Source organism: Pristis pectinata, chromosome 9, assembly GCF_009764475.1.
Source record: "Pristis pectinata isolate sPriPec2 chromosome 9, sPriPec2.1.pri, whole genome shotgun sequence".
Taxonomy (NCBI): Eukaryota; Metazoa; Chordata; class Chondrichthyes; order Rhinopristiformes; family Pristidae; genus Pristis; species Pristis pectinata.
Genome location: NC_067413.1, coordinates 61,740,517 through 61,760,570, shown reverse-complemented (window position 1 = coordinate 61,760,570; position 20,054 = coordinate 61,740,517). Strand labels below are relative to the sequence as shown.

At 39.5% G+C, this 20,054-nt stretch overlaps 1 protein-coding gene across 3 annotated transcripts in view; it reads left to right on the top strand.

Moving 5' to 3' along the window:
* The first annotated feature begins 9,835 nt into the window (after positions 1-9,835).
* LOC127574173 (RNA-binding Raly-like protein) overlaps positions 9,836-20,054 on the top strand; it is a 643,109-nt gene continuing 632,890 nt past the window's right edge. For all 3 annotated transcript variants that reach the window (XM_052022948.1, XM_052022949.1, XM_052022947.1), the window contains exon 1: positions 9,836-9,993. The gene's annotated coding sequence lies outside the window, so the exon portion shown is untranslated. The remainder of the gene's footprint in view (positions 9,994-20,054) is intronic.

Here is a 20,054-nt window from a genome sequence, read left to right as displayed (position 1 = left end):
AGTGAATGGCTGCATAAAACAGGCGGCTGCTGCATTGTTTGACAAAGCAGACAGCTATGTTATATTTTTCTTGAACACAGCAGAACAGAAAGCCCAAGTCATGGATTTCATCCTGATGCAGGATTCCGGGAAAACACAGGTTATTTCTGAGGACAAACAAATAAAGCTTACAGAGTAGTTTCCTAATATGAAGAGTCATGCACCGCAGAGGAAAGGGCCTTTCAGCCCACCACACCCATGCTGACCTTTTTGCCCAACTACATGAATCCCATTTACGCAAATTAAGACTATATCCTTCTATGGCTTACCTGTTTGGATGTAGTGATTGTATCTGATTCCAACACTTTCTCTGACAGCATATTCCAGATATCAACCACTCTTTATGTAAAAAACATACCCCTCAGATCCCCTTTAAAGTTCCTACCTCTCACCTTAAAACTATGCTCTCTTGTTAGTTGAAAGGTCTTGCATGATCATCTATACTGAACACAGTGGGTCAATCCCCACTTCTCAGCAATCATCGCACTTCTTTGATTTTATACCAAATGAAGGATCAATTTGCTGGTGGTTAAGGATATCTGCCACCACTGTGGTAGTGATATCTGTGTTAAGAATATTTGCCACCACTGTAGTAGTGATATCTGTGGTAAGGGTGTCTGCCACCACTGTGGATTTCTGCAAAACATCTTTAAAGTAATTGAGAGGCATTCGTAGATGCAGTCTGCGTGAGGAACCCTCACAATCAGCAACCAAAGGGCAAAGATCAGGAGCCTGGCGATTATAGTATCATAATAGCAGAGGAATCTATTTAAGCTGTCAAGTTTTCTCCCCACTCATTGAGATTCTTGCTGACTTATATCCCAACTCTATTCACTCATGTGACTCCATATTTCATATGCTTGTCTAGCAAAAAAAGTATTGATCTCAGTTTTTCTTTATTATTGATTGATCTAGAATTCATGCTTTTAATGGGTGAAAGTTCCACATTTCATCATGCTTTGTACAAAGAAGTGTTTCTTAACTATTCTCCTGAAAAGCAAGGCAGTGATGTTAAGGCTGTGTCTCGTGCCTGAGATTCCCATCACCCAAGTAAAGTTTCTTTCCCTCTACCCTCCCAAATACCTGCAATATTCTGATAATTTCATTCAAATCACCCTTAATCATTTATATTTCAAGGAATGCAAGGCTGATTTACGAAATTTCTCATAATTTAAACCTCAGTGTTCTGATAGCATACTGATGAATGTCTGCTTTCCTCCCTTCAAGGTCAATTTATCTATTTCTATGGTGTAAGAATTGTACCCAGTGCTCTAAAAGTGGTCTAACCATGGCTTTGTATGGATGTGGCAAGATTTTTTTTGTCCCTTGAGATTTAAAGGCAAAGTTTCATTGGCCTTAATGGTTATTTTTAGTACCTGGCCTCTGCATTTCATTAATCTATCTACACAGAGCCCTAAATCTCTTTGGATTTCCATGTTTTTCATGAAAGAAAAATCTCAGATCTATCATTTTTAGCTGAAAATGGATGATCTCACAGCTACCTGCATCAAAATCCATCTATCACAGTTTTGCCAACTCGGGCGATCCATCAATGTCTCTTTGAAATTTTGTACTCTCGTTTACAATACTTACTATGCCACCAATCTTTGTATCACTGGAAAACTTGGATATACAGCTCTCCAATCTGTTATTTAAGGCATTAATAAATATTACAGATAACTGAGGCCCCAACATAAATCCATGTGGGTCACCATTTGTCATTTCCTTCCAATGTGATTATTTATCATTATTCATACAGTGTCTTTCTATCACCTGATGAGTCTCCTAACTAGAACAATAATTTGCCTTCAATTCTATAATCTGAATTTCAGCTATCAGTCTCATACGTGGAACCTTATTGTTGGTTTATTATATTTAATACATAGTTCATCCCTGGGCACTTCCTGCTGACTCATTTAGTTGTTTCCGCAAAAAATTAATTTGACTCATTACAGATGACTCACTTTTTTTGTGTCCATGCTAGGGTTCTCTCTATTTAGGTTAGATTTCTCTAAACCACTTTGTCTTTAATTATTGATTGCAATATCCACATCACAACAGATGGTGGACAAATAGATCTATAATTCCCTGGTTTCTAAATCTCAAATAATCATCTTGTATTATCTTCCAAACTAAAGGATTAAGTTTAAACCATGAGACAGGGAAGGGTCTGTAGATGTAGTATACATGTAGGTTAATTGAGTTCGCAAAACTGTCAATGGATTTTGACACAGGTAATTGTCAGATCATCTGTTGGAAGGTTAAAGCTGAAACATCAGCAATGCATATATTTCCTTTAAAAGCCTAGGGTGAAAACCTTCCAGGACAGGTATCTTTGACAGTTGCAAAATCTGCAAGTGCCAAAGATGACACAAAAGTGGAAGAGTTTACACTTACAAAGATAGAGATCATGCTAATAATAGTCAATGCAGTGCCTGTATGTGGGCATACATTAAGCCACCTGTATCACCACCACTTATTATTTTTACATCACAGTAATTAATTCCACTGGAAAACTACAGCCTTTGGCATAGCTCAGTAAATTGGGCCTATTTTCACTGGAATTTACAAAATGAGATCTAATCATTCTGAAACATGTAAGATTCTAAGTGGCCTTGATAGGGCAGGTGCTGAGTGGCCATTGCCCTATAGAGGATTCTAGAATTAAGTGACATACTTTAAGAGGAAGGGTTTCTCATATGCAGTGAAGATGAGGATGAATTTCTTCTCTCTTAAGATTTGTGACTCTTTGGAATTCTCTATCTCAGAGAGTTGTGGAGGCTGAGTCATTGAGCATAATCACAATTGAGATAGGTTTTTGGACTATAGTGGAGTCAATGTTTTATGGGGAACAGGCAGGAAAGTGGAATTGAGGCCACGATCAGATTCACCGTGTGTTATTGCAGGAAAACATTTCACCAGCTCCATTTTCTGGAGGAAAATGTGCACTACTCACATGTCTCTACAAAATAATCTTTTGGCTGTCCACTTCCATGCAAAAAGCCTTGAGTTCATGCAAGATCACAGATCCATCATATTTAACGAAGGAAAGAAAACCCACATTTTTATGTTGTGCTTAATCAATGTTGTCAAAATGCCCCATAGCACTTCACAACCTGTGAATTAATTTGAAGTGCAATCACTCTTGTTTTCTAGACAAACCTCAAATCAACAAGCTATAGCTCCTACCATATATCTGCATTTGTGTTCTGTCAACATTTTTATGATTGTTAGGAACTCCCCTAATTCACAGAACACACAAGGACTTGAAGTGAATAAGTCTTCCACCTATCTTCACTCTTCTGCTCTATAAACTGAAAATTATTGCGGCTGAAGACTGCCAGGAAAAAAAAAGGTATCTTTATATTGATTTAAACATTTGGTGTCTAAGATGTCCCTATATAAGAGTTACATGATTAACAGCTATCCCGTCATCAGCACACAGAGTTATTATGAACTTGGAAAAAAGAGCAAGATGAGTGCCAAGGGTAATATTGCTTCAGTTATTGCTGAGCTAATAAAATTTCACTGACTAATTTTGCTCCATCAGTTTGAGAAAAGGTTTTATTCAAAAAAAATTGTAAGAAAGACAGATTTTTAAACATCCATCATTACAGAATGGGGTGATAGCATGTAGTCTATTGAGGAGATTTTGTTCCAGGATCTATGTTAGTTTGTCTGGGCACAAAGAATATCAGCACAATGCCCTAAGGATTGCTCAATTTTCCTTTCATATGAATTAATGAAAGGAAATTCAGGCTCCTTTCCTTTACCGGTGTCTACAGATTCAAGAAAAACTTGCTTGATAAAATAAAACTGCATGAATTTCAATAGATTTAAGGATAACACAATAAAAAAGGCCACACTCAGCACCATATAACATCTTGAATTTATTTTTCTGTGTCTAGTGTGCTGTCAACAGGTTTTTGAAGAGATGGTTTGATTGTTTCAGGGATATAGCTAGACATGAGCAACGCATGCAGGTTGTACTTAATTTTGTGAGGTGGAAAATGGTGAGCAATGGAAGATGTATTGCCCTAGGTTTGTATATTACCTGAGGATGTTGTGTATTTTTTTATTTGTTCTTGGGATGTGAACATTTCTGTTTAGGCCAGCATTCATTGCCTATTCCTAGCTGGTCGTTAAATTGAATGGTTTGCTGGAGGGGCAGATCAGAGTCAACCACAATGTTAGATCAGGAGCCTTATATAAATCAGATCAGGTAAGAATTGCAGAGATTATTGCAAAAGTGCCAGAGGAACTCAACAGGTTAAGCAACATCTGTGGATGCAATGTTATGGCTGATGTTTCAGACCATGACCCTGTAACAGGACTGAGAGTGTGGAGAGAAGATAGCCGGTATAAAGAGGTGAGAGGGAGGGGTGAGACAGAGATTGATAGGTGATACCAGGTGAGATGGGGAATAATGGGCAGAGCTTAGAGACAGAGGCTGGTGGGTGAGAGATGGAAATGGATAAGGATAAAAACAACGGGTAAATGGAGCCAGATGAAAAACTTGATGATGCTGGAGGAACTCAGCAGTCCAGGCAGCATCCATGGAGAAAAGCAGGCAGTCAATGTTTCAGTTCAGGACCCTTCTTCAGGACTGAAGATAGGAAAAGGGGAAGCCCAATAAATAGGAGGAAAAAGCAAAACAGTGATAGCTGGACAAAAGAGGGGAGATGGGGTGGGCACAAGGTGGTGATAGGTAGATGCAGGTAAGAGATAGTGACAGGCAGGTGTGGGGGAGGTGGGGAGAGCAGATCCACCAGGGGATGGGTCAAAGGTAAGGGGAGAAGAAAAAAAAGAGAGGTAGGCTAGGAAAGGGAAGAAAAGAAGAAGCATGGTTGGGGTGTGGGGAAGGGGGGTGGGGATTACTTAAAGTGGGAGAATTCAATGTTCATGCTGTTAGGCTACAAGGTTCCAAGATGGAAAATGAGGTGCAGTTCCTCCAGTTTGAGCTTGGAATTTTCCTGGCAGTGGAAGAGGCCAAGGACTGACATATCATTGATAGTGTGGGAGGGGGAATTGAAGTGACTGGCAACAGGGAGATGCAGATCGCAGTTATGGACAGAGCGCAGGTGTTCTGCGAAATGGTCACAAGTTAGGGGAAGAGAAGGGGAGGAGAGAGGTAGAGACAGAGTCTGGTGGTTGATAAGTTGAACCAGATAAAGGAAGGATGAAGGGCGGGTGGGGGAGAGGATTGGAAGGATAAGCCAGGGGAGAAGAAACCCAGGTGAATAAGTGTGTGGGTGATGGGTCCTGGAAAGGGGAAAGGTGAACAAAGGGAGAGAGAACCTGGGTAGACTAGTAGGAGTTAGTGACAGTGTACTCCTTCAACTGCTTACTCATGGCTTCTGGGCCTCATTGTAGTAGTTATTGTTTTAGGTCTGGGAACCTCCATCAGAACTGGGAAATATAGAAAATCAATTAGTTTTCAGAGTAGATGGGGAAAGGATGGGAAGAACAAAGCATGAGTGAATGTAGCAGTAGGAATAGCAGTAAGAATCAGATTATGCTGATCTTAGTCTGAGTAATACATTGCTAATAGCAAAGCTGTGGATTGTGGCTAGCAGGCCAGACATGCTTTTAAGGTTAGAGGGGGGAAATTTAAAGGCAACATGAGAGGCAAGTTTTTTATGTGGGTGCCTGGAATGTGTTACAGGGGTAGTAGTGGAATCAGGCAGTTTGGGGGAGTTTAAGAAGCTTTTAGATATACACATGAATAAGAAAGGAATGGAGGAATATGGATGATAAACAGGAGGAAGACATTTAGTATAAATCAGCATCAAGATCAGCACAACATTATGGCCTGTCCAGTGCTGTACTGCTCTATATTCTATGTATGTTAAATGGACAAAGAAAAATGAAGCCAAAATTATGACAGGTGGAAATGGTTAATTTTGTTACAAACAGAAATAAACAGTTAGGGAATCTGATATTAAGACCTCAAGATTGCAAAATGCTAAATGGAAGATGAGGTGTTGTTCCTCAAGTTGTCAGTGGGCCTTGTTGTAACAGTGCAGGAGGCCACAGCTAGGTAGGTCAGAGTGGGAATAGAATGGAGAATTTAAGTGACAGAGTCAATCCTCTGGAGTGAGGACAGGTTCTCTGCAAAGTACTTCTGCAATCTGCATTGGTTTCTCCATTGTAGAGGAAGCCACATTGTGAAGACTGCTGCAATACACTAGATTGGAGGAAGTGCAAGTGAATCACTGCTTCACCTGGAAAGACTGATTAGGTCACTGGATGGTCAGAAGGAAAGAGATGAAAGGACAGGTGTTGCATCGCCTGTGGTCATAAAGGAAATTGCCATAAGACAGGGAATAGAATGTGAGATGGAAGAATGGACCAAGGGGTCACAAAGAGGGCAATTATCTCAAAATGCTGAAAGGGGAGGGGAGGGGAATATATATCTGGTGGTTGGAGCTGGTGGAAGTTACGAAGATTGATCCATTGAATGTGAAAACTGGTGGGGTGGAATGAAAGTATCAAGGGAATTCTTCTCTTGCTCTGTACAGGAGGAGAGGATGAGAGCAGAGGTGCAGGAAATAGGTGAGATGCAGTCAAAGGCTCTGTCCACTATGGTAGAGATCACCATGATTCTAGAAGAAGACATTTCAGATGCACAGGTGCTGAATGTCTCATCGTTGTAGCAAATGTGATGGAGACAGAAGAATTTGGAGAATGGAATGGAATCCTTACAGGAGGTGGGGTGGGACAAAGATGTTCATGACAGGCATCAATGAATGCTGGACTGACCACTACCTAATATATTCTATTATCTCCATCAGTCTAGCCCTAAATGATCAGCATGTTACTGCAAGAAGATCAGTGTCAAAGCTGTCAAGACAGCTTCTTGCAGACAGTGCCCCACAAACAGCTGTCAACTCCCAGCCTACATAAGCTGCAGAGTATAGGCTGCCCTGATGCTCACCATAATTGGCACCTGTAAAAGGCTTCTCTACCAAGAAGAACTGGAACCGATTTGATGAGAATGACAAGGAGATTGAGGAGCTAATCAATTGTAAGTGTAAGTTGTTCCTGGATTGGAAGCTTCACCTTCATTCAAAGGACAATAAACAACTCTACAGGCACCTGAAGGCGGAGGTCCAGCAGAAAACCCCGTAAAGCTGATGGTTATAGAGAGATGTGCAAAAGTATTGAGCCAATCATAACATGCGTGGTTCCCTTGGTGCTGTTAAAGTTATCTTTGGTGTAAAAACCCAAGGCCATTCCCCATCAAGAGTAAAAATCAAGAGTGGAATCAGCGGGGAAAAAGAGGCAGTCAAAAACCATTGGACGTAATATTTCAAAGATATCCTCAACATAATTCTTTCTTTGGTATAAGTGTCCTGGAATCCATCCATGAGCCAGCCGAGCCACCAGAGCTGACCAGCGAAAAGTCGAGAAAGCTTTATCCCGACTCAAAAGTAACAAGGCTTCGAGAGCAGACTGCGTGCTTGCTGAAATCCTGAAACAGTAATGAAAAGCTTCAGTCACAAATCCTCAATGTTGTTGTTCATGGCTCAGATGGTAAGAATATACCAAGGGACCCTCAGAGATGCCATAATTCTGACCATATTCAAGAAAGGAAACAAAGCCAAGTGTGTAAACGACAGAGGGGGCTCCTTTCCATTTGCTATTGGAAGATAATGGTTATTTGATGAGGTAAACTTCCTCTATGATGCAGTGAAAGAAGATAGTGAATGCCTCAGTTAACTTTAAGTATTACAGTATAAGAATTCTTCAACGCAGTTCAAGTATTTTTTGAGAAATCGTTATCTGATGGTTGTATTGAATATGGGTATAACTCAAAAGACATTTACCTTTCTTTTAGGTTAAACATTTATCAACAGTAAAGGGAGAAAAAGTATTTAAAATGAACCAGAATGCCTGATTATTGGTTTAAACTTGTAATGTTTTCTAGGCAAAGGTAAGGGTAGATCCCACTTCCAAATTAAAGACAATAGGTCTGAAAATAGTAAAAGCACTCTTGTAATAAGTATGCATACTTCCAAGTATCTCAACCCGTTGTATCTGGTGCTAATCTGTTTAATGATGTTCATGTGAAAAGATTTTATGGGCATGACAACCCATCGAGCCCATCCCCACGAACAGTTAAAACTGAAACCATTGAAAAGCAAAAAAAAAGCCATGCAAAGTGCATGTCCGCCGCTATAACTGCAGAGATTACTGTTGGAACATTTAAAAAAAGGACTGAATTAGGGTCTGAACACTTTGGTTCAATTATCCTTCACTACGAACCCTTCCCGTGTTGTCGACACAGCCGCATCCCGTCCGCAATGCCAGAAAGGATCATTTATTTTATAGAATAGACGCAAGCAATAAAATCAATACCAATTCCGTTTGGGTACTTTTATATTCCTAGTTTTAATAGTTTTTCCAGTCATAAACCACACACATATCTCTAGCTATGATTCCAATTCTCATTACCAATAAACAATTCAGCTACTTCCACTTATTGCGCGCCCCAGTGATATTTCTAAAAAAATGCACTGGCAGTAGTTATTTTTAAACCAATGAACACTTTATGATCAATCGTTCGAAAGCGGATGGATCTGGAGAAAGTAAAGGATGAACCGAAGAGAAGGGGAAGGTTAGGTCGATTTATGCACACCAATCTGCAGGAGACATTCTTAATTAAACTGAGTTTGAGATGATGGTACTTGACAAAGTCAGAGAAGATACAAACGTCCATCTGTTATATCGGACGGATGATGAGAATCATGTTATTGCTGTCATGTCTGCAATTAAATGAAATTGTCACATTTGGTCCATTTAGGGGGAAGCTGGGCAGGAACAAAAAAACAATTAAAATCGATGTGATTATAACTACCTCCTTCACGATACTTTATGATTGCAAGTGCTCATTCATGTGCTTTGTGTTAGTGTGACTACAATTACGGTGTTGGTTGAGGGTTGGTCTGAGCATGATATCTTCCTAATCGTTTTGATTGCTTGGAAACAGTTGTGCAGGCAAACAGTTATAAATTGTAAACTCTGTAAGTTTTCTTTTGATTTATAAATGACGCTCTCCGAAATGATATCAATGCAAACATGATGCTTCAGTTTATTTGGCGTTAAGCCCTTTCGTTGATGTTTGTGGGCCATGTGGTGGCTCTTGGGTTTAGCACACCCCGAAATTACAAATCGGCGTGGTGTGCAGCGTACAGTTTTTAATATAATGCATACAGATATACATGTAAACAGTAAAATCGAATAATACAGTGCAGCTGGTTTATTTCGCGCCCGCATACCCACGCTCCACAAGCCGGAGAGAACGCACTTATTTTGCCACCTGCACCGCACTTGCCACACGATCATAACTAATTATTACCACGTTAAAAAAATAAAGTGCGCACACAAAACATTAAATATTTCATGCATTTCGACAGAAACCGAGTGCATAAATAAAACGAAATCCCTCCAAGAAATACGCAAGCTGTGTGACAGGTTTACAACCGTCTGGATGGACTCAAAGCTCCTGCATTTTGAGGCGCCAGGTAGACAGTCCATGAGGAAGTGGAGAAGGTGAGATGAGTTGCAGCTTCTGTCTCCCCCACCTTCCCCCGGATAACGCGCTGCCCCGCTGCCTCCCACTAACCCAGCGGACTGCACCACATGATTCTGAGGGGATGCGCAGCCCGGTCTCCAGGAGACGCGCCGATTGCAGCGGCGACTACGAGAGAAAGCGGATGTAAAACGCCGGAGCGAAGCGTGAAAACGGTCCGCGGACTGGGTGCAGAGCAGATAAATGAAGACGAGCGTTGGTTTTGGGGGGATTTGTGGCCGTGCCATCCATTGAGCATTGCCGGGAGCAGGCTCTCGCATCACGTGCCTTTGCCTGAGGCTGAGGGAGGGCGCTCATTACTTCTTCCACCGCCATATTACAAACTTCGCTATTTTTCTCTCTTGAATTTTTCGCGCTCGGTGAGTAGGTTTTTTTTCTATCTGGATTTTTTCAGTGCTTTTTTGTCATTTTAATTCTTTTTTAAATCTTTTTTTTAAAAGAAATTTGAGCCCAAGAAGCATGGTTTATAAATTCTATTCTGCAGAATAAGTTCTTGCATGCTGTAGAGTGAGAAGTCAGTGACGGCATTGGCAAAAGGAACTGGCTTTATGTGTATATTTTGTAATTTCTTTTTTGTTATTGTCGCCAGTCAAAAAATATTTTTAACACGCATGCATAGCCGTAGATTTTTTTTAAAGGGAAAAAAAGCAACTCTCTTCTATTGTGCTCATTCTATTTGCAAAGCTTTATTGGTGTATTTTTCCATACCGGTATTGACACAACCTGTGTGCTTCGCTTGGTTGAGCTGAAGTGACAAGCCACAAAAAGCACGACCTGAAGCAAGTTTTCATTGTCAACAAAAGTGTTTTGCAGACTTTTCTACAATTTTTTTTAACGAAAAACTTTTCTTGCAGGTTGTTGCTAAAGCACTTTTTTCTTGAAGTCCTTTCCCTAAATGCGTACGTTATTTCATACGGTTGTTTTTTTCTAATTAAACAAACAAACCCAAATTTGATTTCAATTGTTAAACTTTTTAATCAGTAAAACCCAAAACAAAGTTGTGGATGGCTGTGGAAGGTTTCGAGGGGGTGGAAAGTTAATTGCGTTATTGGTTATATTGTGACAAAGGCGCATCAATTCTTCATGGCCAATATAATGTAATCCTGTCACTGTCATCAGAAAAGCTGGGAATAAAATATTGATAAATAAAGTAAATAACGTGTGTTTCATTTAATGATTTCCTCTGGCTAGTCTGCCTAATGTGTCCATTGCGCTGTAGAGAGTGTCGTGTTATTTCCGTGTTTGCGGCATTGCTGCCGAATATTCATTGTGTTTTCATTAAACTGCGTCCATGGGAACTTGTGAGATGCTTTCCGATGAAGAGCTTCTGGCAACAGTGTGAGGGAGTCATTGTAAACGGTGCCGCTACAATGTAAGTAACTGGTCTGTCGGCCAAGACGGCGGTGACACATTGCGATGCTTGACGTTACCTATATGTATGTTCGGACAAGAGCTCGTCATCTACAGGAATTGCACGTTTCCATTTTTATCACAAATGATTTCATTGGAAACAGTGCCGTTCAGTGGGTGTTCGCAAGACAGTTTGCCAGTTATTGAGTAAAGCGTATCTATTTAGGAATACTCTTGTCCTGAATTCGATCGTTGTAAGGAATGAGGGCGGTAGGTAAATGGATAATGTCATTTATTAATGCACAAGTTTGGGAAGTTCGAGCCAAATTCAATGTTGTGTAAGCAAGGTGATTGGCAAGCATTCTCATTTGTGTGGCGAGAATCTGGTAACGCAGTTCACATCTTCAAAAGGTTTTTAGTGAAAGGGGAAATGCTTCCCATTGATATTGAGAAATAACATGTAGAATTTTGCTCTTGTTACATCTGTCTGGAATGAAAATTGTCCAGATGCATTCTGTTCTTTTTCTGCAGGCAGCACTGAAGATTTAATATCAAAGATGCAATTTGCCTTTAAGAAACATTCTCCCTCTTCTGATAAGCAGTTAACTTCTTTAGATTTCTTGTCTAGTGAACCATTTATGCCTAAGCAGTGTGCTGTTTGATGAAGGGGACACACACTGCAGTTGTCATAAGATTACCAAACTCAGACTTGAAATACCTGCTGAGAAGGTGCTGACGGCATTTTAATTGGTAGAAATTGTTCAATTATTTAAAGTTTGTAATTTTTACCTTTTCCAAAGATTGTGCAACAGTTATAAAGAATTCTTTTGATTTAATTTTTGTGCTGTTAATGAAGAGAAATGGAATAGAATTTCAATTGTTAAAAATATTCTTTTTGAATTAGCTTAGCAAAGTTGTTATTTTTTTCCAGAATACAATTTTATTTGAGGGCAGCATGTCGTTAATGCACTTCAACATTATTGATGCCTCAAAAGAGAGTCACAAACACTTTAAGTTCTTTAAAATATACATTTTGTACAGAAACAGAACGGGGCCAGTGGTGGAAATCGGCTTAAAACAATGCTGGAAGTACTCTGTACGTCAGTATCTTTCATTCAGAACTCAGTTTCCAGTATTTTATGTATTACACCATCTTAAGTTATTAATGCTGCTGAATGTACTCTTATTGTAGAGCAGCTGAGATGAATATTGGCAATTAATAAAGAGCGTCTTTATACATGATGAACAACAATCCATGTGATAATTGGCATTGCAACATTAAACAAAAGTGTTGAGATAGTAGGATGAACTTAAGCTCCCAACAAATGGTTGTGTTAGGTGCAAAAAATTATGAAGCAGGGGCCAGATTTTCAGGCACTCTGTTTTTAATAGAAACGGGACCAGGGTTGGGCATCCCATTCAGTTGCAGAATGTGTGCTGGTCTCCTGTCTTCTGTTCTTAGCCACAAGTTGACTGGGTTGCCAGGCCTTAGGAATTTTGGCAGCTGAAAGTAAGCAAGAAGGATGAGGTAAGTGCCTTTTACAGCACTGCTTTGTAAACCAAGAGGAGAAGAGAGTTTGCTTCAGCCATAACTAATTAGTTAGTAAGTGCTCATCCCACTCTCTTCTGTCCCCTCTCAAACCATGATCAAACACCCCCCTCCCATTCAAACTTCCCAATATACCCATCTGCTCTTGTACAGTTGGCCATGCAATGCAGACATCCATCCTGTTACTCAGGCTGTGAGTGGGTTCATATCCTGCTTGAATGACCCCATATTCGCATTTTGCAGGACATTATGGAAAACATATTGTCTTAATAATATACCACCCAAACCCTTTCTCACAGATCTTGCATCAAGGCTCATACAGGCTACTTTACTGGTGATGGACTCGAATGATTTATTTTTCCCTCTTCATACATTATCACTGATTTAGACTTATAGTCATGGGAAGTTGAGGAGCAATAAATTTATCTAAGCTTGTTTTATTACATTTGTATGATGTTAATTTCTGAATATAAATTTGTTTTTTGTCATATAAATCTGAATGCTAGCAGACAAGTCAGGTTCACAAAAGATGAGTGATTTCATTTTGAACATTGCTGCTGGAAATGAGAATGTTTTGTTTGCTGATATTAAAATTTTCCAATGAAGCAGGTAAAGGAAAATAAGTTTGCTTAAGAGTCTAAATGAATGAAATAGCACCTCTGCAGTCTGTGTTGTAGTCATTGAATACCCTATAAACTGTAGTTGACATGATGATGGGGTACCAAAAGCTAAGTTAACCATTACATAACTAGAAAATGATAAATATTATCAGCTAATATTAAAAGTAAATGAGTATCTGAAACACTTTGATTCTATTATGAAGTACTGGGCACCTTTTGTGACTTATTGTCTGGAAACATTGCAAGTGAGGTCAGGACTCCTGTTTCTCATAAGGTAGTTTTACCTAAGGCAAGTTGGCAGGGTTCTAATTAAAATGAATAATTTTCAATCATAGTCATGTATTTAATTTAAGCTATGTATCAATAGGGTTGAATTTGGGCTTGGAGTACCACAAATTGGGCAATAATAATTCAACACCCATTTTTCTTAGTCAATGGTAAAGAGAATTGAGCAGTGTGTAAAACAGGCAGTCAGTTTACTATCAATCTCTCTTGCATTACTACTAAAGAACAATCTTCCTTAACATGTACACCTGATTAAAGCAATTTTCTCAATTTCTTCACATTAAAATCATTATACAATAAAGATTACATTCTAGATCCAAAAGCGAATTAATAATTGCAATGTAAAATATGGTGTGTTTGTGGTAGCCCATGTGGTGACAACAGTAATCCTTGGACAAGTCATTTGAAACTGCAGTATATTTAACAAATGTTAAGGTTTTCAATAATGACATTAATTTCTGAGGTTAACCAAAACAAAAACAGCTCTGTAGAAGTCCAGATACCAACTATTCTCAAAAAAAAACCTCTAACTTGTGCATCACCTCTAATGTAGCCTAAAAGCCCCAAGGTGCTTACAGCTTTGTCACCTAACCTCCAACCTCTGGAGTTTACATTCAGGCTGTAGTTAGACCATTTTTGGTTATGTCACAATGTGCAAGTGAATAAGAAACAAAAACAAATTGAAACAAAATTATACCAACTACATGTGATGTTAGAGCAAAAATTTAGTCAAAAAGGTTGGTTTTAAGCAACACGTTAAAGAAATAAAATAGATTTTGGGAGGGAATTCCAAAGCTTAAACCTTGACAGCTCAAGGTATGGCCACCAGAGGTGTAGCAACTAAATTGGAAGTTATAGGACCAGTGGAGAATAGAGGTGAGACTATGGAGGAATTCAGAAGTGTTTCTTTTAGAATTTAAGATTTAGTTTAATGGGAGCCAGAGTAGATGGGATGGGTGAATGAGACATGATGTGTTTTGGGACATGGGAAGCAGAGTTTTGGATAATCTCATGTATTGATGGAAGAATAAAGGAGACTTGCCGGAAGTGCAGTGTAATACTTCAGCTGGAGGGAGCAAACACATGGTGAAAGTTTTCAGCCACAGGTGAAGTAAGACAATGGCAGAATCATGTGATTGCAGAAGTAGAAATTGATAACCTAGGTGATAGCATAGATGAGAGGCTGAAAACTCAATTTCAAATATGACACCAAGATTGAAGTCTAAATTCAATTTCTGACACAAGCCAAGAAGAGGAATGGAATTGCTAGTTCAGAAAGAGTTTGTGGATGAGTCCAAAGATGATGAATTTAGTTTTCCCAATGTTTAGCAAGATGAAAACTTCATTAATCCAGATTTGGATGTCAGATAAAGAAAGAGGCTAAAGCATTCAAGGGAGTTTATAGTGAGGTATAGCTAGATGTTCAAGTTTATTGTTGTCGTAGGCATACATATGCAGGGTATAAATGCAATGAAAATGAGCTTTTTGCAGCAGTAGCATAGTACATGACAAGACAAGGACAAACATAAGTTAACTTAAACTTAAATTAACATAAATTATACATAACTTACGCATGTGCAAAATAAACCATAAAATAAACAAAACACTAGTGCAAGATTGAGAGAGAGAGAAAAAAAATAGTCCAAGGAGGTGTTCAGGTTTTTCAGGTTGGGTCAAGAATCTGATGGCAGTGGGGAAAAGAAGCTGTTGTTGAACCTTGAGGTGTGGGTCTTCAGGCTCCTGTACTTCCTGCCTGATGGCAGTATCGAGAAGTGGGCATGGCCTGGATGGTAGGGGGTCCCTGGTGATGGATGCTGCCTCACTGAGACACTACCTCTTGTAGATGTCCTCAATGGTGGGGGAGAACTGTACCTGTGATGGAACTGGCTGACTCCACCATTATCAGTTTGTGTGGAAACGTGATGTTTTTGTTTAATGTTGTTGAGGGGTAGCTTGTGGACGAGTAATTGGTGAGAGCCAATTGGAGAATACCTGAGGTAACAGCATAGACACAAGAGGGAAGTCATTGCTGGTTATTCTCTGCTATAAGTGAATAGAAAATGGAACTTGGCAAATATTGACACATACAATGGATGCAGTGGAGATCATTGGAAATGGATGGTGTGGTCAACTACATCAAGGCTAAAACAGAAAGGGAGATGGTTACAATCACAAAACGTATAATCCATGACTGATTAAATACCACACCAGGGACACACATCTTTGGAGTCTGGGAGCACACAGAGTTCCAGAAAGTGGGCACAAACTTTGGGTGGGGGGATAGGCAGCTGACAATCCATTCAATTTCTAGATTGGAGCTTGAGGACAGAGAAGTGCAACAAGACTTGATTGATGCTTTTACTTTACAGCAGATGTATTAAACTCGCAAGATGAATTCTATTGAATTCTTAAATTTTGCATCTGAATCTAAATTTCACTGTCTGTATTTCTGATGATCTCTTGCTTAAAATGGCATGGTGGCGCAGCTGATAGAATAATATAAGTCCAGTGACCCAGGTTCGATCCTGACCGATGTGTTTGTGTGGAGTTTGTACATTCTCCCTGTGATTGCTGGGTTTCCCCCAGATACTTCAGTTTCCTCTCGCTTCCTGATAATGTGCTAGTTGGTAGCTTAACTGGCTGGCCACAAAATACCCTTGTGTAATTGTGTGGTGGGAGAATCGGTGGGGAGTTAATTGGATGTGAGAGAGGATGGATTGGAAGGAGATAAATGAGGGGATGGGATTGCTTTGGGAAGGTGTGCAGACCTGACAAGCCAAATGGCTTCCCATGTCATAAGAAAATAAAAAATATAAAATGAACAAATTAAATGTATTTAGTTATAGGGGCCAGATCTTGCTGGACACATCCTCCTGCCCAAACTTGTTGCTTGTGGTCCCACCATTCTGGAACTTGCCTTGTCTGGATGCAGAGAGCTGATTTTACTAAGGCAATATGCACAGCAGAAGGAAGCTCACACCTATGATGGTCATTGACAGCTGGCAAGGCTATTAAAAACAATTAACATTAAAGTTTATTTTTAATTTTTAGTATTTTTAAATCATGTTAAACAAAAATGCACAAATAACTAAAACACTGAAGTAAAGTAATTTAAAAAATATACTTTTTTTTTGCCTCCTAATCCTTTGTCCTCTAAACCTTGTTGAAATCAATGGGGTTTTGAATTGGGCACCAGGTATGACAGGGTCCAAGAGGCATTTTCTTAGAAATCATACTGTAGATACTGGAAATCTGAAATGGTAATAGAAATGTTAGAAACATGCAGCAGGTCAAGTAGCATCTGTGGAAAGAGAAATAGATTTAATATTTCAGATCTCTAAGAGCTGGGAAAGAGAGAAAGACGTTAGTTTTCAGTTGCAAAGAAGGTGGAGGAAGGATGGGTAGAACAAATAGTTTATCGCTGATAGAGTGAGACTAAATGAGTTAATGTAGCAGTTAAAATGGCAGTTAGAATTAGATTATGCCTCTGTGTATAACGTGTTGCTAATAGCAAAATTGTGGACCATGCCCAGCAGGCCAAACTTATAGAAAAGAAAAACGATGACAAGCAGAAAGGAACAGTTTTGGTACAGATAGTAAGAAAGAGTGAGTTATTTAAAGTTGGAGAATTCAATAGTGAATTTGGAAGGCTGCAACATACCCATTTGGGTGATGCAGTGTCATTTTTCAAGCTTGCACTATGCCTCATTGTAACAGGGCCACAATAGATAGGTCAGATTGGGAGTTAGGTGGTGAGTTAAAGAGATGGGCAACTGAAATCTCAGGGTCACTCCAGCAGACTGAAAACAACTGCTCTGCAAAGTACTCACCCAATTTAGCTTGGTTTCTCCAATGAAGAGATGAACACCTGATGCAGTACACTAAATTTTGAAGAAGTGCAGTGAATCACAGAGGTCTCTGGATAGTTGGAAGAGAAGAAGTGAAAGTGCAAGTCTTGACCTCCTGTGGTTGCACAGGCAAATGCCAGGAGATGAGGAGAGGTTGGTGGAGATGGCAGAGTGGACCAAGTAGTCATGGAGCAAGCGATTCCCTTCAAAATGCTGAAAGGGGTGGGGAGGGGAATCTTGCTGGAGTTTGTGGAAATTGCAAAGGAGAATCTGTTGAATGTGGAGACTGGAGGAGTGGAAGCTGTTCTTGCTCTGTTTTGGAGGAGAAAGAGTGAGAGCACAGGTGTGGGAAATAGTTGAAATGTGGTCAAGGGCTTTGTCCAGTATGGTAGAGGAGAAGCCATTGCTCATGAAGATGGAAGACATTTCAGAGGAGCCCATGCAAATTCTGCATATCATCTGTTTCTCCCATCTTTGCTTTCACGTTATCTGTATTGTTTGACCTGCTGGGCCTGTCCTACAGCCTTGCTATTAGGAACACATAACACAGACAAAGAGGCATGATCAGATTCTAACTGCTACAATGACTCATTTGGTGTCAATTTATCAGAGACATTCCCTTTGTGCTGCCGTATCTTGCCCAACGTCTCTACTACTGAAAACTGACCTGTTTTCTCCCTCTCCCAGTTCTGATGAGAGTCTTGGACCTGTAATGTTAACTCTTTCTCTTTCCTGAAGGAATTGAGTTTCACTGCTGGACTCCATGTACAAGTAAATCTGGGACCTTGTGCTATTTCAACAGCTGATTGCTCACGGTTCCAGTTCGTGCTGCCTAGTCCATAACAAAAATCTTGTTGAATGATTGGAAAGGTTACCAAATTTGACTGGTTATTAAATGTAAAGGTAGGATGTACTGTTGGAGTTGAGTGCATTGTATTGGACATTAGAGAAACACTGCTCCAATTGGCGTTCAAATTGAGTTCAGCCTGATGAGATAGAAAGTTTCTGTTAACAGCTTGCAAAATTACAACTTTGGGAGGCTCAGTTCAAACCTAATAAGCATGGGCTCACAGCACAGTAGCTTACTTAATCAGGCATTACTTTATAAATTGTGGGGGGGGGGGGGGGCAGAGGGAAACCTGCTGTATTGACATTACACTGAGATTGTGACTGAGACATATTGCTGGAACAGGAGAGGGAGCTTTACTTGGTGTGGTAATGTAAGGCTGATGGAAAATGAAAAGTTACCCTTTCTCTGACAGTTACTTCTGAGAACAAAAATATCAAGGACTTCAGCAACAAAATGAACACCATGCAATAGACAATTCAAATACTATCAATAACAATGTAATATTATCAAATGTACAGTTTAACATAATAGATAAATGGACACAAGTTTCCTGCATTTGATGCTTAAACCGTGCCATATCATAAAATATCAGTGCACTTAACATGAAGAAAAAAAATCTAGGATAACATTTTATTCTGTCATATTGTATAATGATGATTTGTTTCATTTTGTTTGAATTTTTGGGGGCAGAAAATTGGAAAAGTGGTTGCATGGTATACTGGTATAATGAAACATGGTCTTTGTCTGGTACGAACTTAAAGGGAGGTGAGAGACTTGCTCGTCGTCCACATAGAGTGGCCATGTTTTTCCAAGATTGCCACTGGATTCCTAAAATGCCTGTCAGAAACGGGCAGCAGTCCATTAATCTATGCAACACACGTGGTGCAATGTAAATACAACCCCTGATGCCGTTTTTATGGAGTGCCACATTTGTGACAGTTCCCCCCTCCTACCCTCCAGTATATGAAAATTAAAACAATTGGATGTTGAAAATCTGAAGTTTTTTTTTAAGACCAAAATCCTTCATCAGAACATTGAGATGCTGCCTGGCCTGCTGATTGTGTCTAGCATTTCCTATTTTTACTCCCTTCAGTAAAAATTTGGCCGCATAAGAGACTAGGAAAAGCAGGAATCTGTATGTCAGTGATACCTTGGGTTCAACCAATATTTGGTTCACTGACGGTGAACGGTGGAGCTCACTAACGGTGCTCCACCACCCCCTTACCATTCTCTTCTTTACCACCCTTACCGACCTTTTTCTGCTATTCTTTTAACCCCATATTTTCCTTTCTTGGCCTCCCTTTATCATTATTAAGGTTCATTATTTTAATTGTTTTATCACTTTAAACATATGAAAATGCTTTATATCTTGCAGTCTATGTCCTATGTGTCATGACCCATTTTAGATTTGATGTGAGCCAGTATTTAGATTATTATCAATTAACTGAAAAATCTCCAAGCTCAGTATTCTAACCAGAAAAAGCCCTGGAGGATTGATTGAATCTAATTGTTAGAGTAAATTCCCCAGTAAATAAGTATGGAATTGTTGGACATGTTATGTTGCCTGTGGAAATAATTGTGGTGACATAAATCTGCCTTGCAGTAAGGGTCAAGATTTGATTGTGCTTTGCATCACTTAAGAATGGAAAGGTGACAGAATTAAAGGCATTTGACAAAAACATAAAAATAAGAAGCTACCTCAGCATGCTGACAATAGTTTTTAATAATGGGGCAAAGAAAATTTGATGTGTGGTTCTATATGACAATACTGTACTTAACAATCTATAATACTTTATAACAAGGTGATTAAATAGAGACAAATAATATGTACATAATTGGAGATCAGTACATAATTGTTAATGAGACTAGTTGCAGCACATACTTTGAGGATCAAGATGTTTTGTGATGATATTTTGCT